This window comes from Pteropus vampyrus, unplaced genomic scaffold, assembly GCF_000151845.1.
Source record: "Pteropus vampyrus isolate Shadow unplaced genomic scaffold, Pvam_2.0 Scaffold1, whole genome shotgun sequence".
Classification (NCBI taxonomy): domain Eukaryota; kingdom Metazoa; phylum Chordata; class Mammalia; order Chiroptera; family Pteropodidae; genus Pteropus; species Pteropus vampyrus.
In genome coordinates, this window is record NW_011888782.1 from 36,543,911 (window position 1) to 36,562,179 (window position 18,269).

The following is an 18,269-nucleotide window of genomic DNA, read 5'->3' on the forward strand; positions in this document are numbered from 1 at the left end:
ACACACACACACACTCCCTCTTTCCTTCCCTCCCTCCCTCCACAGAATACCAGATGGTGAAGGTTTATGCATTGTTTACTGGGAAGAAACACGTTAGGTTTTATACCTGAAAAAAAAAAATCTTTAAAAATATCCACTCTAAACTCTTTATTTTACAATTAGAACCTGAGCCCCAAAAGGTGATTTCACATGCTTAGGTTTAGAAAACCACTAGGTGGCAGAAAATGTCATGTCACACGTAAGCCATGCTAATCACAGAAAGTTCCTTTAATTAACATTTGTTGAGTATTCAAAGAGTATCTGACTCTATGTGTTATAGATGTAGACAGGTTCTATAGAATGATATGGTGAGATTTAATTTAGTAGTCCAGATATCCACCCCAGCTTCTGTCCTAAATCTGATACCTCCTGGTAAGATGTCTCTCAAAATATTACTTAAGCTTCAATTATTACATCTATAAAATCATGATAATGGTACATGACATTCTTCACGGGAGATCATGTATGATCAAGTTTTATTAAGTATAAGACACATATAAGTTACCATCATTATATTCTGAGTTAATCCCTTTAGATGTAGTTAGACCAATGTTTATTGGGTTGAATAGAATTCAGAGTTTTATCAGAACCACGGGGGAAAAAAAACTAATGAGCTTAATGCTCAAACTAGAGAATAAATGTAGAGAATATACTCTGACCCGTTAGGGAAAGCCTTCAGGGGTTCACATGGTACAAGGAGGATATGCCTTCTCTGTATGACCTTAGGCCAAATTTTTTTTCAAAAACAACAAGTGGAATTTATATATTACCATTTCCTCTGTACCTAGAGTTTCTTTCTTCTCAGAAGGTTTTTCAAGGTTCTTCTGCAATAGTGATTTTCTTTTTTTTCTCCAAATAACCACTCTTCCCATAATACTTGTCAATTGCTTGACTAGCCTAGATCTTGGCCTCTGTCCTTTTACAGTAATTTTTCTGGCTTGCCCTCCTCACATACTTCTTCTCTCAGTAGCTGGGATTTTCTTGTCCCCAGCTGTGGGTTCAGTCCCGCCTAAGGCTCTGAAATGAAACAATCAATCCTTTTCTTATACAAAAGAACTCGACCAAGGGTCTATTCAATCTTGCTATTTATATTTATGCCTAAGTTTTGGCAACCAGGATCCACCTTGTTGGAGTCCAGGCTGCCAAACTATGCTCAGGTTCTAACCTTGGAGAAGCTGGATTTGCAGCAATGGAAGCAGGTTTCTTCCCATGAGAACATTCTGTAAAAATTAGAAAGTGTCAATATATTTTTTAAAAAGGTGATTATTACTATGATGAAAATACATTGATGAAGTAGTGGGAAATCAAAATATTGAGGAATATGAGAGTCAAATGGTGACTTCTTTTTAGATACTTAATCTCCCACCAAACATGAGCCCAGACCTTTCCCACATGTATCATATTGGAACCTTAGCTCTAAACCTCAGTTCCATGACTGTGTTCCTTCTAGATCTCTTTGATGTCAACTGCAACCTCCTTGGATCTCTAAGTTGTGCCTTCTTTCAAGGGAGACACAATGGTTGACATGCCCTGATTACATCTTCCTGGATGTCTCTGTCACCCACTGCTTATCAAAAGTACCACATATTGTTCATTACTGTATTGAAAAGATACACTATTTTGTCATCTCCACAGTCCTTCCTTGCAGACCTTATCTGCCTGATCTTGTTTTAAAACCTAATCTCAAAGAATCACACAATACTAACATACTGTTTCTGAAAGATGGTGATAATGAGGTTGTTGGAGAAATGTTGGGTACAACTGGCCTGAATGTCGCCCACCCATCCTCTTTTTAAAAAAATGATTTAGACAATTGTCTGGGAATTTTCACTGAAATAAAACATGCAAGTTATCAGGCTGGCAAAATAATAAACCACCATCTTAGTTCCTTACTTGTTCTATATCAACAGATACTATGGCTAAAGTCAAGAATTCATGCCGCCTTTATCTCCCTTCAACATCTATAAATCAGTAAACCAACCCTTTGCTAAAAGTAATGCTAAATAATAAATGTTTAATGTTTTAGTATGGGTTCCCTGAAAAACAGACTCTGAGATGAAGATTTATGTTCAGGAAATTTACTGGGGCATTCTCTACAGAACAATTGCTGTGAGGAAATGAGGGAAGCAATGTAGATGTGACAAAGGCTTCAGCTAATATCATAGGGCACTCTGGAGCTGGGATGGTTTTTTAGAGTTGTTCCGAATTGATGCAAAAAGGCCTAGCCTTTTTACACCCACATCGATTAGTCACTGAATGTGGACTGCCCCACAGGTATAAACTTGACTGATTCATTTCCCTTTCCCTGATGGCAGTTGCTAGAGACACCTGAGCTGTGAGCAGTCTTCTTCAGCCAATCTCCTTTGCAGCTGACAAAATGTGTGCCTGAGTCATGAAGGGTAGATCTAGTTGGCTCCCAACAGCATGTACATACACGTACACACACATATATTTATACACATACATACACACACATACATATATTTATACACATACATACACACACATACACATACTTACACATATACATACATACATACATACAGACAGACAGACAGACACATACATGAACAGCTATATTGCTGCTTATCATAGTAACTTGACTTCACCCAACAGCTTCCTTGATCTTTTTATTTGAATACAGAATTCTTCAAGAGAGAAGTTAGTACTGTTTCTATAAGAAGTCTTGGAAATTCCAAGTTCAAATGAGGTTATTTTATACCATAGTCAGTATCAAAAAGTCATTTTAGAGTCTTCAAAAATAGCATTCTCCCTACCTCCACATTCTCACCACTACCCCACAGCCTTACCAGAAAGCCTTTATAATAAATTATTTGAAATGTTTCTGAAGGCATTTCTTTCACAGAGAGAACAATACCCTCATGTAAAAAAATCTATATCTCAGCTAATGGCTAAGGATTACAGTAACTAAGGCATAATGAGGTCACCATGTTGGGTTAATATTAAGGATATTTCTCTTTAGCCTTTTGGGCCTAAGTGTCGGAGTAGTTATTCCTCTGTGTTAAAAATCCTATATTCTTTCTCATTTATAATAAAAAATTCCATTAAAGCAGCACCCTGACCATAATCTCTAACCTTGACTAAATTGTTAAGTCCATTTTTGCTCCCAGCTGACACTGTCAAAAACTTAAAAAAAAAAAAAAAAGATTTAATGATACCAGTCTAAGACTAATTCTTTTATTGTTATTGTAGTGAATTTCTTATTGAATTGGTTTTATTAATTGGTTAAATGTCCTATCTTAGTATGAAAATACATTAACATAATATGTCTTATGACAAATTATATCTTACTGTAGTCACTGAAATGAATGTTTTTGGGACAAACTATGTTATACAATAATGTTTGAACTGATTACAATGTGAGTCAAATTGGTTATTAAGAGCTGGTGCTTTTCTTTACAAACATTGAATTTATTTTCCTCTGGTAACTTGTCAAGGTCAAGGTCACATTCTCCAATAATAGTCTTTCAGAGTGTCCAAGACACTCTGGACCAAAAATCTGAGTTCTCTCTTTTGACCTCTTGTGATTTCATTATCATTTGCATTATCATTTTTAATTACTATTATCTTTGGCATAATGATGGGCATTAAAGAAAATGATAAGATAAAAAGTTAAGGTAACAAGCTGAAAATGTGCTTGTAATTGAAGAGTGTAAAGCAATAGTCAATAGATAACATTTATAGAGTGCTTAATATGTGGCAAGCAGTGTTCTAAGAGCTTTAGTATTTTAAAAGTAGTATGAGGCAGGGATTATTTCTGAATTTTCAAATGAGGAGATCAAGGCACAGAGAGGATATGCCCAAGGTCACATATCTAGTGACCTTGTGATTTTAGCACAGACAACCTGGACCCAGAGTGAATGTTCTTAACCATTACACCAAAGTTGCTTCTAATTAAGAAATTATATTAGCAAGTTTATATCACCCCCATTTCTATATTTTTGAATATTTTCACTGTGGTAAAAAATATTATTTATAATTTTTTTTCTTGAAATATAAAGGAGTGCTATGGGTAAAAGAACATTGGCCAAAACCCTATGATTAAAGTCGGAAGGCAAGATTTGAAATATAAGCAGATTATATGTAAGAAATTGGATCACTTTCCAATCTCTCCTCATAATAAGTCTAACACTTTGGGATATGGTGAGGAATGAGGTCAGAGCCAGAGATATTGGTGTTAAGTACTATGTTCACTTTTTAAAATTCTGGGCCTGTGGCTTGTCTAATGGTTCTACTCAAACCTGAGACTGGGAAAAAGGTGCAATGGATTAACCAACAGCCGCATTTGTTGAAACTAATGATATGAAATTGGTCAATTCTGACTGACAAAACATTTACATCTGTAACCTGATTCTTGATTATTTTATAAATCTTTTGTATTCCAAACGGTATGAACCTCAGAAAAAGTCAATGTCCAACCCAAAGTAGCAAATTTATTTAGGGGGTAAAAGGGGATTTAGGCCCTGGAAAAATCGACCTCAACACGAATGTAATACTCATTGTCCCTGTCTGTTTCTCTTGACTGCTCCTTCAGAGGGAGGAGAAGAGCCTGTTTTATACCTCTGTTTATTGGCCATTGCTGTTTATCTTCTTAGATAAATAATAGTCTTAGTGCACTATGTCCAAAAGTCACCTTTTTAATACTACCCAGCTGTCTTAGTCTGTTCAGGATGCTGTAACAAAATAGCAGACTGTGTAGCTTATAAACAGCAAAAATTTATTGCTCATAATTCTGGAGGCTAGTCCAAGAACAGGGGGGCCACATGGTTGGGAGAGAATCCTCAATGGTCTCAGACTTCTCATTGTATCCTCAAGTGGTAGAAAGGGCTAGGGAGCTCTGTGGGATCTTTTTTATGAGAGCATGAATCCCATTCATGAGAACTCTACCCACATGTCCTAAGCACCTCCCAAAGGCCCCGCCTTCTAACACCATTTACATTAGGATTCAGGCATTTGAATTTTGGGGGGACACAAACATTCAGACTATAGCACCAGCTTATTTTTCTGTGTGCGTGTGTGTGTGCTTGTCAGCCTAATATTCTATGCAGTAAATATTTTACCACTGATAGAATGTTTTACTTTTCTTTTGACACCCCCTTTCCCCCTAATTCAAGCAGTTAGGTTCTTTGAGCTAACACATTGGAAGAATGTGACAAGGTGAGAAAGAGAAACCAAAAGTGTCTTCCTGTTTTGGTCTAAAAAACCCTATAATACCTTGGGGAACCATCACAATGAAAACAAGACCTCCTTCCCATGACTCCACAAAGGAAAAACATCCCCCAAACCTGTATTGAAGATGGAGAGAGACTGAGGAAATAGAATAGAGGGTATTAGGATGAGAAGAAGATGGTTGAGTCTGAAAAGGCTAATCCAGTCAGACGTAAATGCTGTCTTAGAGCAGGAGCACTGTGAGAAGTTGTCAGATGTCCAAGAGCTTCCTGAGAGTAGAGCCTGAGTCTCCATTGTAGGGGCTCTGCTAGTTGCCTTTCCTATTGGAGCCTAATGAGGATTTCCCTTGCTGGCTGACTATCCAGGAGTGTTATCGCCCATCCTTGTGCAAGCCTTTAGTCAAATCCAACCTTTGTGCAACTACACAGTATAAATAAATTTCCCTCTTTCCCCTGGTTTTCACCATTTATAGAAGAAAATTGAGTCTTTGAAAACTTAGATCAAGTTGGTGGAATAGAAACTCTGAATGGAAATAGCTCAAAGTGCCCAACATTTCATAAGCAGTTACATAATATATAGCCCATAGTCCTGTTTGTATTTTTTTTTTTTAATTGAAGTAGCTATCTTACTTGAAAAAATGTCATTTGATTCTTCTTTTTTCCCCCTCTACTGTCTTACTTTTCTGGATGTTTCTTTCTACCATTGTTTGCTCCTTTTTCTCTGCAGATTATTTAAATGTTGGTGTTCCTTAGGTCCTCTTTCATTCTTCTTCTCTTTTGATTTTACACAATTTTGGGGAAATGAGCTCATTCACTCTCGTGACATTAACTGCCATTAATATTGTAAAGATTCTCAAATCTAGTCCACTAGACTAGACCTCTTCCTGAGCTCCACGTCCACATATCAAGGTGCCCAATGAACATCTCTTTTCGAAGTAACACAATTTCAAAGTCAGAAAATCCATGACTGAGCTTACTATCTTTCCCCACTCCCAAATTTCCTCCTATATCTTAAAGAATGTCACCATTCTCCTACTCTTTCAGATTAGAAATCTGGCAATCCTCCTTGTGGTCTCTCCTGTCCTCCTGTTCATTTGACCTTCTAATTCATATCTTGCATTTGTAGAATTCTGACCCTCATATTTCCTTGTATGGATCAGTACCATAAACTCTGTATAGGACTCTGCCTATATTCTCCAATATTCTCAAAAATGCAAATCTATTTATGCTACTCTTCACATAGGCTTTGGGATAAAATCTGAGACCTTAAGGAATCCTGCAAGGACCACTCTGAGATTAAAGGTTAGAGTGGTCTTGCTGAGGCCAAAGGTTGATAGACAGGAGGATAGGTTTATTAGCATTGAGCTGGCCTAGGGGCTAGGGATTTCAGCCTCTGGACATCAGTTTTTTATGTGGTACACGAGAGCAGATTGCTGGCCTCCTTCAGGCATAAGTTCAGTTTTTCAGTTTCTTTGGACATCTTTGGAAGTTTCAAAAACAGCATTTAGTACTACAATAATTTTATGTAAAAAGGACTATTTTCAAAGTATTAATATGCTTTAATCTTTTGCCATTTGGTGTACTTGGAAATATCTATTTGCTTCAAGGGCTGTTTAATGTGCAGGATTACATGTATTACATCAGAACTACAAAGAAAAAAGAGTTACTATCAGCTTCTAAAATTCAAAATAAGACTTTAAGCAAGATAGTATATTAGAAGATCAGCCTTTGTATAAAAGGATTATAAAAAGTCCTTCAGTAAATAAAAAACTGAGCCTGGAGGACTCAGAATTTAGTGTCTCTCCTATTGTGTAAAAAAATTTTCCTTTTCCTATGACCTATATCATACAGCTTATTGTCATTCTCCCAGAGTTTACTGTTCCTACTAGATATGTATCTGGATTATAGTTCTCAGCTTCCCTGGCATTCAGGTGTAGCTGTGTTGCTGAGTTCTAGCCAATGGTACACAAGTGAAAGTGATTTGTGTCATTGCCACAACCTTATATGTTTCCTAGCAACCTTATATGTAGGATCCTTCAAGGACTAAGAAAAGATAAAATATGCATGATGAAAGAAACTTCGTCACTGTATGACCACATAGAAAGGGGTCTGACAGGATCACATGAATGGAACTGTGACACTGTGAGTGAGATATAAACTTTTGTTATGTTGTCTTAAATATTACAAGATATATTTGTTACAGTAACTAGTGTTCTCCTAACTACTACAAATATATGATTCAGAGGGCTTGAAAAGCTTTTACTGGGCAAATTAAAACCACAATGAGAAATCATCTCACACCTGTCAGAATGGCTATCATCAATAAATCAACAAACAAGTGTTGATGAGGATGTGGAAAAAAGGGAACCCTCATACATTGCTGGCGAGATTGTAAATTGGTACAGTCGAAAACAGTGTGGAGATTCCTCAAAAATTAAAAATAGAACTACCTTATGATTCAGATATTCCACTTCTGGGTATTTATCTAAAGAATTCCAAACACTAATTTGGAAAGATAAATGCATTCTTATCTTCACTGCAGCATTATTTGCCATAGCTGAGATATGGAAGCAACCTAAATGCCCATCAATAGACTATTGGATAAACAAGATGTGGTACATATACAATGGAATATTACTTGGCCATAAAAAGAATGAAATCTTGCCATTTACAACAGCATGGATGGACCTAGAGAGTATTATGCTAAGTGAAATAAGTCAGAAAGAGAAAGACAAATATCATATAATTTCACTTATATGTGGAATCTAAAAAGCAAAACAAACAGAACAGAACAGACTCACAGACACAGAAAACAAACTAATGGTTGCCAGATGGAAAGAGGTTAAGGGGGCTGGGTAAAGAGGTTAAGAAGTACAAATAGGCAGTTACAAAATAGTCACAGGGATGTAAAGTACAGCATAGGGAATATAGTCAATAATGTTGTAATAACTATAGTGCCAGGTGGGTACTAGACTTATTGGGGGATCACTTTGTAAATTATAGAAATGACTAACCATTATGCCCTACTCCTGAACTAATATACAATTATATTGAATGCCAACTGTAATTGAAAAGAAAAAGCTTTTACTGGGTTCAAGAGATTACGAGAAGGGAGGATGGAGATGGAGAGTAAGACTGGCAGGTGGTGAATTACCATCATCCCTCTCTAGGTGTTGGCTTGGACAGTATAGCTCTGGTGTGTTAGGAAGTTGAGGAAATATCAACTACCTCGTGGCCTTTCTTCACATGCGGAACTCAGGAAGGAGATGCCTTATAGACTGTCCCACACCAAGCTGTGAGTGATGGCATCAAGATACACTCAAAAGCTCAGCAAAGTTTGGAGGGGATGAAGAAATTCCAGTTATAACTGGGATCTAGATATTTTCTCCTATCCTCAAAGGGGAACCCAGAATTCCCTGTGAGGCTGGCTGGAGAGTTTGCAAGTGTATGGGAGGGGTATCATTGTGGAGGAGGGGGTGGGGTGCTTGAGACAAGGGCTAAAGGGTGGACAGAGCCAGGTGTGTGTGTGTGATCTGTAACAATAGAGAGGGTAAAGATGGGACTGAATCACCCAGGGAGGGATATTGGATCTTTACCACAGTACAGACCAGCATGTGAGTTACATCAATGTCCCAACATAAGCCACAAATACCAGAAGGCCACATGGTCAAGTGGTGGATAAAGGATTTGTTTTGGAGGCAGAGAGTAGAGCAAAGATCAGAGGGCCTTTCTGCCTCTGTTATCTGTAGATTACATGAGCCACATACTTCCCATATTCTATATTCTAGATATCATTTTAGGGATGAGAAGGGGGAATAGCAGAAATCTGAAAGATATAAAACTGAGTCATCCAAAGGAGATTTTTAAAGCAATTGGATAGGAAAATGAAATTCTCGTAGATTAAACATTTAAAACAAATGTAGATAGTATAAACCAGAAAAATCAACAAGTATAAATTGCTGCCACTACTTAGCAGGATGGTAGTTTGAAAGGTTGAAAGGAAGATTCGGCATATTTTAGAGATTAAAGGAACCACAGATTATTTATGTATTTGAGTGTCTCTCCTTATGGTAGTGAGTCATCTGCCTTCTTCCTTCCCTTTTTTCCCCTTTTTTCCCTTTTTTCTTTCTTTTTCATCCTTCCTCCTTCTTTCCCTCCTAACCTCTCTCCCTCTTTTTCTCCCTCTCTCCCTTCCTACCTTCCTTCCTTCCTTCCTTCCTTCCTTCTTTCCATCTTTTCAATAAAAGCATTCCTTCTGTCAAAGCAAAGACTTCTATTTTCTTTTCCTCTTTTCCACTCTCACTTCTCATCTAAAATCAACTTTCTTGCTCAGCCTTGCCACATCCCACATCCCCTGGTCCACGGGAAAAAGGAGAAGTTTTCCTGTTGTATGCACTGGACTTTGTTTCAGGCCTCAATTTGCTTGAAATATGTTTTTGCCCTTACTTTTACCACTTCTTAAGACAGGAAAGCTGTTGCAATTAAAATATCTTACAGGTTTCCAGACAGAAGAGAGAGTTGCAGAATTGTGACTGTTGTCATTTCCTGAATATGTGTGAACTAAATGATGCATCATGATATCTCTTCATTCTGTTTTCTCTCAGTTGAGCTTTTCTTGTGCTAATAACAAGTGGTTGAATTTAACCTTAAATTTGGAGCCCCAATTCTTTGCTTATAATGTCTGCAAAATAATGTCTTTATGATGCGGCACTGAAATGAAAATAAGTTCTGTACATAAAAGATTGTCATATATAGTGGGTGATGGAATTAAAAGGTGTTGATCTTGCCAAATCTCTTGGAACAGATGACAGGCTTTTCAATAGGAAAAGTTGGTGAGATTAATTCATTTAAACAGGGACCATTATTTCATTATGGAATATTGACCTGTCAAAAGATTTTGGCTAACTTTTAGGAGAAGTTATTTGGTCTATAGTAATATGTAATTTAATAATGAAAAAACAAAACTCTGAGTTTAACCAAATAGGAAATACAGAAGAGGAAATCTTAATATAATTTGATATGTGTTGAAATTTACTGTTAATCTTTTAAAAAATCAAGACCACTGGCACCAGTGAAAAGCTTAATATGACCAACCTCCAAATGATCAAAAGTGATTTAAAAGGATCTCTAGACCCCCTAGATTCTCATAGACAAATATTGTCAAGAAGGTTTAGATGCAAATTGTGATTTAGGTATCAAAAAGAGTTTAGTTTTAAAAGAAATGAATACATTTAGTGTAATGTTTCCATTTTTTTCCCTTAAAAGCTCTTATAAAGTAGATAGCATGTCTTGTTGTCAGTGGCCTCTTAGACTCAAGAAAACATTGAAGTTATATTGCCCCCCCACTTCATGATCTTGTCTGTTTTCCAACGGATCTTTCAACACTCTTACCTTTCCTTGTACAATCTAGCAACCTTGAACAATTTCCAGCTCCATAAATATATTGTGCTTTCTCAACTTTTTATACCAAATGCACATCCTCTGTCCTTTTTCCCATCCTTTTTCTGGCACACTCATAGTCATACTTTAAGACTCAGCTCAGATATCACTTTTCTAGAAAATCTTCCCTGACTATGTACCATCTCCATATTGCACCCTGTGTTTATCTCTGGCACTGTACTTACAGTGCAAACTTATATTTTTCCTTGTATCAATCCAACAACACATAAACAAAAGCAAACACATTTTCCTTGCAGCATGGCCCCTGAATGGAAGCCAGATTCTTCATCTGGTGCTTAACTTAGGAATCTATTATCTGTTTTTGTACTAGGGGTGTGTGATCAGAGTATGTGATAGATTTGGTAGCTAGTACAGTTTGTTGTATAGAGTTGCAAGCTTCAATTTGCAAAGAAACAGAACTCATTCTAGATATTTTAAGCAGGGTGAGCTATAATTCAAGGAATCGGTCCCATACATATCCATCAAAGTGCTAAAGGCTTATGGCTGAATCTTTCAGAATAAGTTCCAGAATAATATTGCTACCTGGCCTACCAGAAGTGCTGCTGCTTCTCTGAGTCAGAAAGTGGAATTAAGAGCTCACTGCTGACCTGTTAAGTTCAAGAACACAGTGCCATAGTTGTCATTTAGGAGTCAGGAAGCCAACTCTATACCTACTGCACCTACCTCTAAACCTCCACAGAGCTTGAGACTGATACTAAAACACATTCAGGGAAAACCCAGAGTCTCTGAACAGCAAGTGGCAGGAAGGTGGGGTCTTCCTCACTTATCGGATTCAAGCTAATGCAAAGGACTGAGCAAATCTACACCAGAAAGCTTAGCAGCAAGGGATTCTGGGAAAAGTAGTTTTTGCTCTCCACTGGTGCAAGTCAGGAGGGTGCTCTAGGAAACTGAATTGGATGTTGAGGGCTAATTCTCTGTTTACCATAATCAAGCGTACTGTGCATTTCAAACAAGATTAGGACCTTTCTTGGGTAATTTTCTTTGCATTGAAACCTACGTAACTGAATACCTCACATAATTGCAAATCCATGGTAATTCTAAGACAACAGCCTTTGTCTTTTAGTGGATTTTCAGCTCTTATGAGACACTGTGCTATAGTCATCTTTGGAATGCAGTGTCTAGTGCTATGTCTTGTCTAATGAATTAGTGAATGTATGAGTCAATAAACCAGTGAATGATAGGAAAACTGTGACTTTTGGTGCTTTTTTGAATTGGCCAATCCATTTGACTCTTTCTAATTCACTGGAAATTTTTTCTCCCAGGGAACATTTGTTAATGTCTAAAGACATTTTCAAGTGTAATTATTTTTGGTTGGGGGAGCACCATTGGTATCCATTGGGTAGAGATCAAAGATGCTGCTAAATATCCTACAATGCATAGGACAGCCCCCTGCAACAAAGGGTTACCCAGAGTAAAATGTCAAAAGTGCCAAGATTGAAAAATATGCTCTAATTACTTCTTCCTCTCACTTCTGTCTGCCCAATATTCTTATGTCAATAGATCAGAACTCTTGAGAATTTGGACTTTCTCAGAATTCAAATCCTCATCAACATTTTTCCTTTTTGGCAAGGGCATTCCCTGTATTCTCTCTTTCCAAGTTAATCATTCTCTTCCCACTTCTATTTTTCATGGACTTCAGGGACACAGGCTGGCCTTTAAGTCTTTATATTAGAATTTTACTAGAGAAAATTTTGGGAGTATCACTCTTTAACTCCTTTTCTTATTTAATCTAAGAGCTCTAGATTGGGAATTAAAATTTCATTCAACTTAGAAAATGTCTCAAAAAAGTGAGAGATGTTATTCTAATATATTTTGAACCTCGATGGGCAATATACCAATTTTACTGAATTAGTCAATTTTTGACTTTTTTTCTTTTTTAAAAAAATACATGACGATTGCTTGGACAGCAGTTTTTAAGAACAATGAAATTCTGTCCCGAAAATTAGTTTTATAGAAAAATCCAGAACTTCTTTTAGTTTGTAGAAATATATCCTTTTTTATATTAAATACTTTGGAAGTATAAATTTATCACAAATAATTATCATAATTAAATACTTATAATTAAAACATAAATATTTAGTCATAATTAAAGTCATATATGTCTGTGAACATAACAATAAGTCAATATAGGTCTAAAAGCAGAAATATATAAAGCTCAGTTTATGAATCCAACAAATGTATTGAGTACATACCACTCCCCTCTGCTTGCCATTGAGAATACGTTAATGAACACATTATACACAGTCTCTACCCTCATGGAGTTTACATTATCTAGGTAGGGTCTTCCTACTAGATAATCACACAAGTAGGATTTAATTACTATGGTAAAAAGACCTAAAATTGAAAATTACAAGGTGGTATAAAAGTAAATAGGGAATGTATTTCTAACTTAATCAGGAGAGATTTTCTTAAGAAAATAGTAATTAAGCTCATACCTGGAAGATGAGTAAGAGTTAGCTATGCACGGTCTGAAAAAAAACCAGCATTCCTGGCATGTATAATGTCTAGAAGGAAAAATAAGAGCTTGTTTGTTCAGGAAAAACAAAGAAGGATTTTGGATTTCACACTTAGTACTGGGAAGCCATAAAATGGTTTTAGTAAAGGAATGATTTGATCAGATTTACATTTAAAGTGGTTGCTCTTACTGCTATGTGAAAAATGGGGTTGGATCAAGGAAAAATAGATTAGAGGAATCTAGTTAGAGAGTAATTTGAGTAGTCCAGGTGAGAGATGATGGTGACCTAAACTGGAAAGCAGATGGATTTAGGAGGCGATGTTTACTGGATTTGTGATTGATTTTGGGGAGTGGAGCTGGAGGAGAATCATTGAAGAAAGGGAAATGTTAAGGATGGCTCACAGGTTTCTGGCCGGAGCACCTGGGAGGATGTTGGTACCATTTATCATGATAGGGTATGCAGTTTGGGGGCAAGATCATTAGAGATAATAAGTTTATTTGTGGGCAGGTTGTGTTTGAGAATCTTATAATGTATTCATGTGTCCCAAATGGAAATAGTATAAACATTTGGGTCTATGACTCTGTAACTCAGAAGAGCAGTCTGGGTTGGAGATATGATTTGAAAACAATTGCCTATATATGGTGTTTGAAGATATGGCAGTAGATATGAGATAACTTTGGGACAGAATGGAAGAGGGCCCAAGACCGAGTCCTAAGGATGGTCTACACATAAAGGTTGAATAGAGGAGAAGTAAGCAAAATGGTCTTACAATGAGTCAGAAGAAAAATAAACAGAGTATATGGACAGGGAAAGATGGAAAACGAGAGAAGAGACTTACTAGAGGGAGGTGTGACAACCTATGTACAAAGGAAGCTGAGAGTTCAGATAAGATAGATATGAACAGTTTCATTGACTTGGCAACATGCAGGCCATTGGTGACAGAATGCTAGAATTTAGGTGGTAAAAATAGAAACCAGATTGGAGTGGATTGAGAACTTAATAGCAAGAGGAAGTAAACTGAAGCTATATATAGCTGGGAGAATAGATAAGATTTTAGTTGGAGATTTGTAGTCTAGTAAAATTTAGATTTTTTGTTTGTTTTTTAAGATAGGAGAGACAATAGTATTTTTAAATGATAATAAAAAAGGTCTTGCAAAAAAGGAGAGTTTGAAGTTATATAATAGACAATGGATATAATCCAGAGGAGGAGATTCCTGAGAAAGTTGGAAGAGATGGGATTCACAGCACAGATCAGGAGATTTTCTTATGACAAGAAACACTTTTCATTTAGTAACATGAGGAAAGAAAGAGATAATGTGTGTGAAGTTTAGAATATTTAAATATGATGCTTTAGAATAAAAATATGACTTAAATTCTCTGGAATGAACGATCTCAGTGACCTGAGATCATTTGCATATATACCTCCAAAGTTCGAAATTAGTAATATGGATAATATTATTGGAGGGCATTTGTGGATGCCTTCCTACTAGGAGAGTATTTAAGAGATAAGGTGCCATAATCTTATTTGAGTGATTTGATATCTATGTCACTCCTCTGGCCTGGAGATTGAGTACCTACACATGTTGCAGCCCTCACTCCTCATACCCAGTCCCAATAGGTGATTTGGATAAGTATCCTCAGGTGAAAAACCAAAATAAAAGTGGATGGGCACCAAACAACCAGGAGAGTCCTGATGTGCTGGTAGACTTTCTCAGGAATGAATAATACTTTGAGGTCAGTTTTTTGCCCTTGTCTTGAATAGCATAGAAATAGAAAGATTCATGAAAGTCCTAGATGCAGAGACAGTTTTGGCTGTGATAGTGGCAGAGGCAATATCAGGAAGAATTGCATTTGACTGCAAGTTACCAAAAAAATCCAACTACACTGGCTTAAACAATATAGGTTTAATTCTCATATGATAAGCGCTCTGGTACAAGTTGCTGGTGTTTTAGTGGCTCAACACGTCAGGGCCAACATCTTTGTGATCCTTTTGATAGTTCCTCATGTTCACAAGATAAGTGCTGAAGTTCTAGCCATTATTTCTGCTTTCAAAGCAAGAAAGAGAAACTTGGAAGTGTTTACCAGTAGCATGTGTCCCTTTTTATCAAGTAAGCATGCTTTTCTAGAATTCTCTCCAGCAGATCTCTGCTTACATCTGGGCCAGGGGATAAAAGGAAGCTGAAGAAGTATATATTTGATTATGTTGCCTCTGTATTTGGAGGCATCACAGTAGAAGAGGATGGGAAATGGCTTTGGGGAAGCTCAATCAACAGTATCTTCCACTTAACAATAGGAAGTCAAGGAAGCACCCTAGGAAGAGAAAGTAGTTCTCAAGGAAAGCTAGGGCCAGAGTGAGAGTCACCACACAGCAGTGGCTCTGAAGAGGTTGAAAACAGTTGGCATCCACAAAAGTGTGAAGAGGAATCATCAGGAAGGCCAAAGCTCTGTGAGCCTCTATCCCAATCCCTGAGCCTCAGAATAGTATCATATCTGTTTTACTAACCAACATATTACCAAGTACTTAGCACGGTGCCTGTGATATAGTAGGCTTTCTCAACGTTTGTTAAATTAATTAATGAATAAAAGAATCATCTTTGACCATGCTGTGATAAACCCAAGACTACCATAGTAAGAAATGGTGCTGCCTTGCTCAATTTGGGACTTACTTCAATGGAATTGGGTGATTTGGTAGATTAAAATTGTTAATTTTCACAGACTGGGAGGAGGACATAGCTTCTTCCTTTTCCTTTCCAATGTTCCTAGAAAGGGACTTATTTACAAAACCACACAGAATCACGGAGTTTGGGATTGAGATGTGTTTCAGGGCTTTGTGGGATTTGGATTCTTGTTCACTGTGGGGACTGTAGAGGAACACAGTGGAAGAGGGTTCTCATGTGGCCCAGTTCCATAATGTCTACGCCCATCTTTCTTCTTTTTAAAGGACAGTCTGCACATTTAATTAACAAGAGACCAGAAGAGTTGACTGGAGAAATTTCACTCCTGATTAAAAATTCCATTTGTCTGTGAGTGGAACTTGTTTTAATAAAGTGAAAGAGAAACAAATCTGAGACTTGGTCCATTTAAATGAGTCATAGTGAATTGAATCTTTCCAGTTTTGCCAGTCTTCTTTAGGCTGTGTAGGCATATAATATTCCTAAAGTTATAAATACATTAAAATTGATTTTACAATTGTGAAAATTCAAAGCTATGAATTTTTTAAAAAGGCAGGAAGAAAAGGGGGAGCTACATAAGCTATCTTGTCTCAGATTCAGTAATTTCCAAAAATCTGAAATTTGTGTTTAATTACTTTGGTCATGTTATTTTTGTCTTTCTTTTCAGTGATACAGATAACAGAGTTAAGTTATAAGATCAGTGTTTCTGCAAAACGTGCTTTTCCTAAAAGCTATTTTCAGTGAACTGGAAAAAACAACCAAAATACCTTCTATCTCTGCTTACAAATTAAAAAAATAATAATAATAACTTTTTAGACACCATAAAGGGACCGTATTATTAGAGCAAATAAAGAAAAGAAATTAGATTAAGATCTTTTTTCATATATTTTCTCAGGGTGGAGAGTTTTTTTCTCAGTTGACTATAGGAAAATAAGTAAAAACAACTACAATTAATGTTGTTTCCCTAGCTAAATTAGAACTTGTTCCATTCACCTGTGTTTGAAATTCAGCCTAAGGGACATTCAACTGTCTTCATTTTACAAAATAAATTCTATAATAAAATTTTATTCTATATTATGAGTAGCTCTGTGGTGGGGAAAAAAATGAAGGTTAGAGCAAAACCAGAAAGGCATGTGAGAAAAGCAGCATAGCGAGAATAACCAAAAATGAAGGAAGTAGTGAGTATTCGGGAAAGGTGTTTTAGGGGGCTACCCTAAAGAGTTAATCAGAGTGGAAATTCAATCCAAGATCCGAGCCATACAACGGGGAAAATCAGAGGGTGAAGTGTGGTTTCTGGCATGAATTAGAAACAGAAATCAGGGCCTGAGGAGGAAAGTTTGGGGAACCGATGCAGTATAAACAACCATACAGGGAAGTTGGAGCAAGAAGCCAGGCGTGAAGGTTAATTTTATGTGTCAGCTTGACTGGACTACAGCATGCCTAGATAAATGGTTAAATATTATTTCTGTGTGTGTTTGTGACGGTGTTTCTGGAAGAGATGAGCTTTTGGATGAACTGAGTAAAGCAGATGGCCTTCTCCAATGTGGGTGACCATCATCTAATCTGTTGAGGGCCCGAATAGAACAAAAAGATGGAGGAAGGTTGAATTGACTCTCTTCCTGACTGATGAGCTGGGACATCGATCTTCTCCTGCCCTCAGTGCTCCTGGTTCTCAAGCCTTCAGACTCAGATTGGCTTCCCGGGCCTCCAGCTTGCAGATGGTAGATCATGGGACTTCTCAGCCTCCACTGTCAAGTGAGCCAATACCTTACACTTAATGTATATATTATATAATACATATGTGTGTGTATAGATATAATATGTGTTATATTATATGTAAATTTTAATATATTTTTTTGGTTCTGTTTCTGTAGAATTCTGGCTAATACACAAGAGATACCTGGAAGCAGAATCAGGAAGAATAGAGAAAGGTCAACATTAAGCCTCATGGGCTGAAACCAAGTAGGAGAAAAGAGAAAAGACAAGTGTATATGACCTTGTCTGGCAAGTGAATATATGTGTGACCACATGAGCTGCCACATCATCCTGAGAAAAACTGTGATGGAAGGAGGAAAGAGGGAGAGACACAGAAACAGAGAAAAAGAGGCAAAGAAGAGAGAAAAAACCATGGGTGAAAATAATAACATGTTATCAAAAACACAGAAAAAGACATAAGGAAAGAGAAAGACTCCATGTTTTAAAAATGGTGAGAAAGAAGACCGGGTAAGAATGGTTTACTAGGTTTTACCTTAAGTGTATTAATATATGTTTCTTTTCAAATTCTGTTGTTCCCTAGAATGACAGGCTTTGCAGTGTTATCATCGTGCTTTAAAACTTATATAAGAAGTTATTTTAACATTTTTCACAGCTCTTCAACTTTTAAAAAATACTTTAACATTTAGAGGTACTATTTGAGGCTTCTACCAGAAGTATGTGTATATATATGCTTATTA

General features: G+C 36.8%; 1 long non-coding RNA gene across 1 annotated transcript in view; it reads left to right on the forward strand.

The window, feature by feature from the left end:
* LOC105309733 overlaps positions 1–18,269 on the forward strand; it is a 61,926-nt gene that overhangs the window by 20,003 nt on the left and 23,654 nt on the right. Inside the window, exons 4-5 of the long non-coding RNA XR_002779001.1 lie at positions 17,477–17,571; positions 17,691–18,039. This is a non-coding gene — a long non-coding RNA (uncharacterized LOC105309733). The remainder of the gene's footprint in view (positions 1–17,476; positions 17,572–17,690; positions 18,040–18,269) is intronic.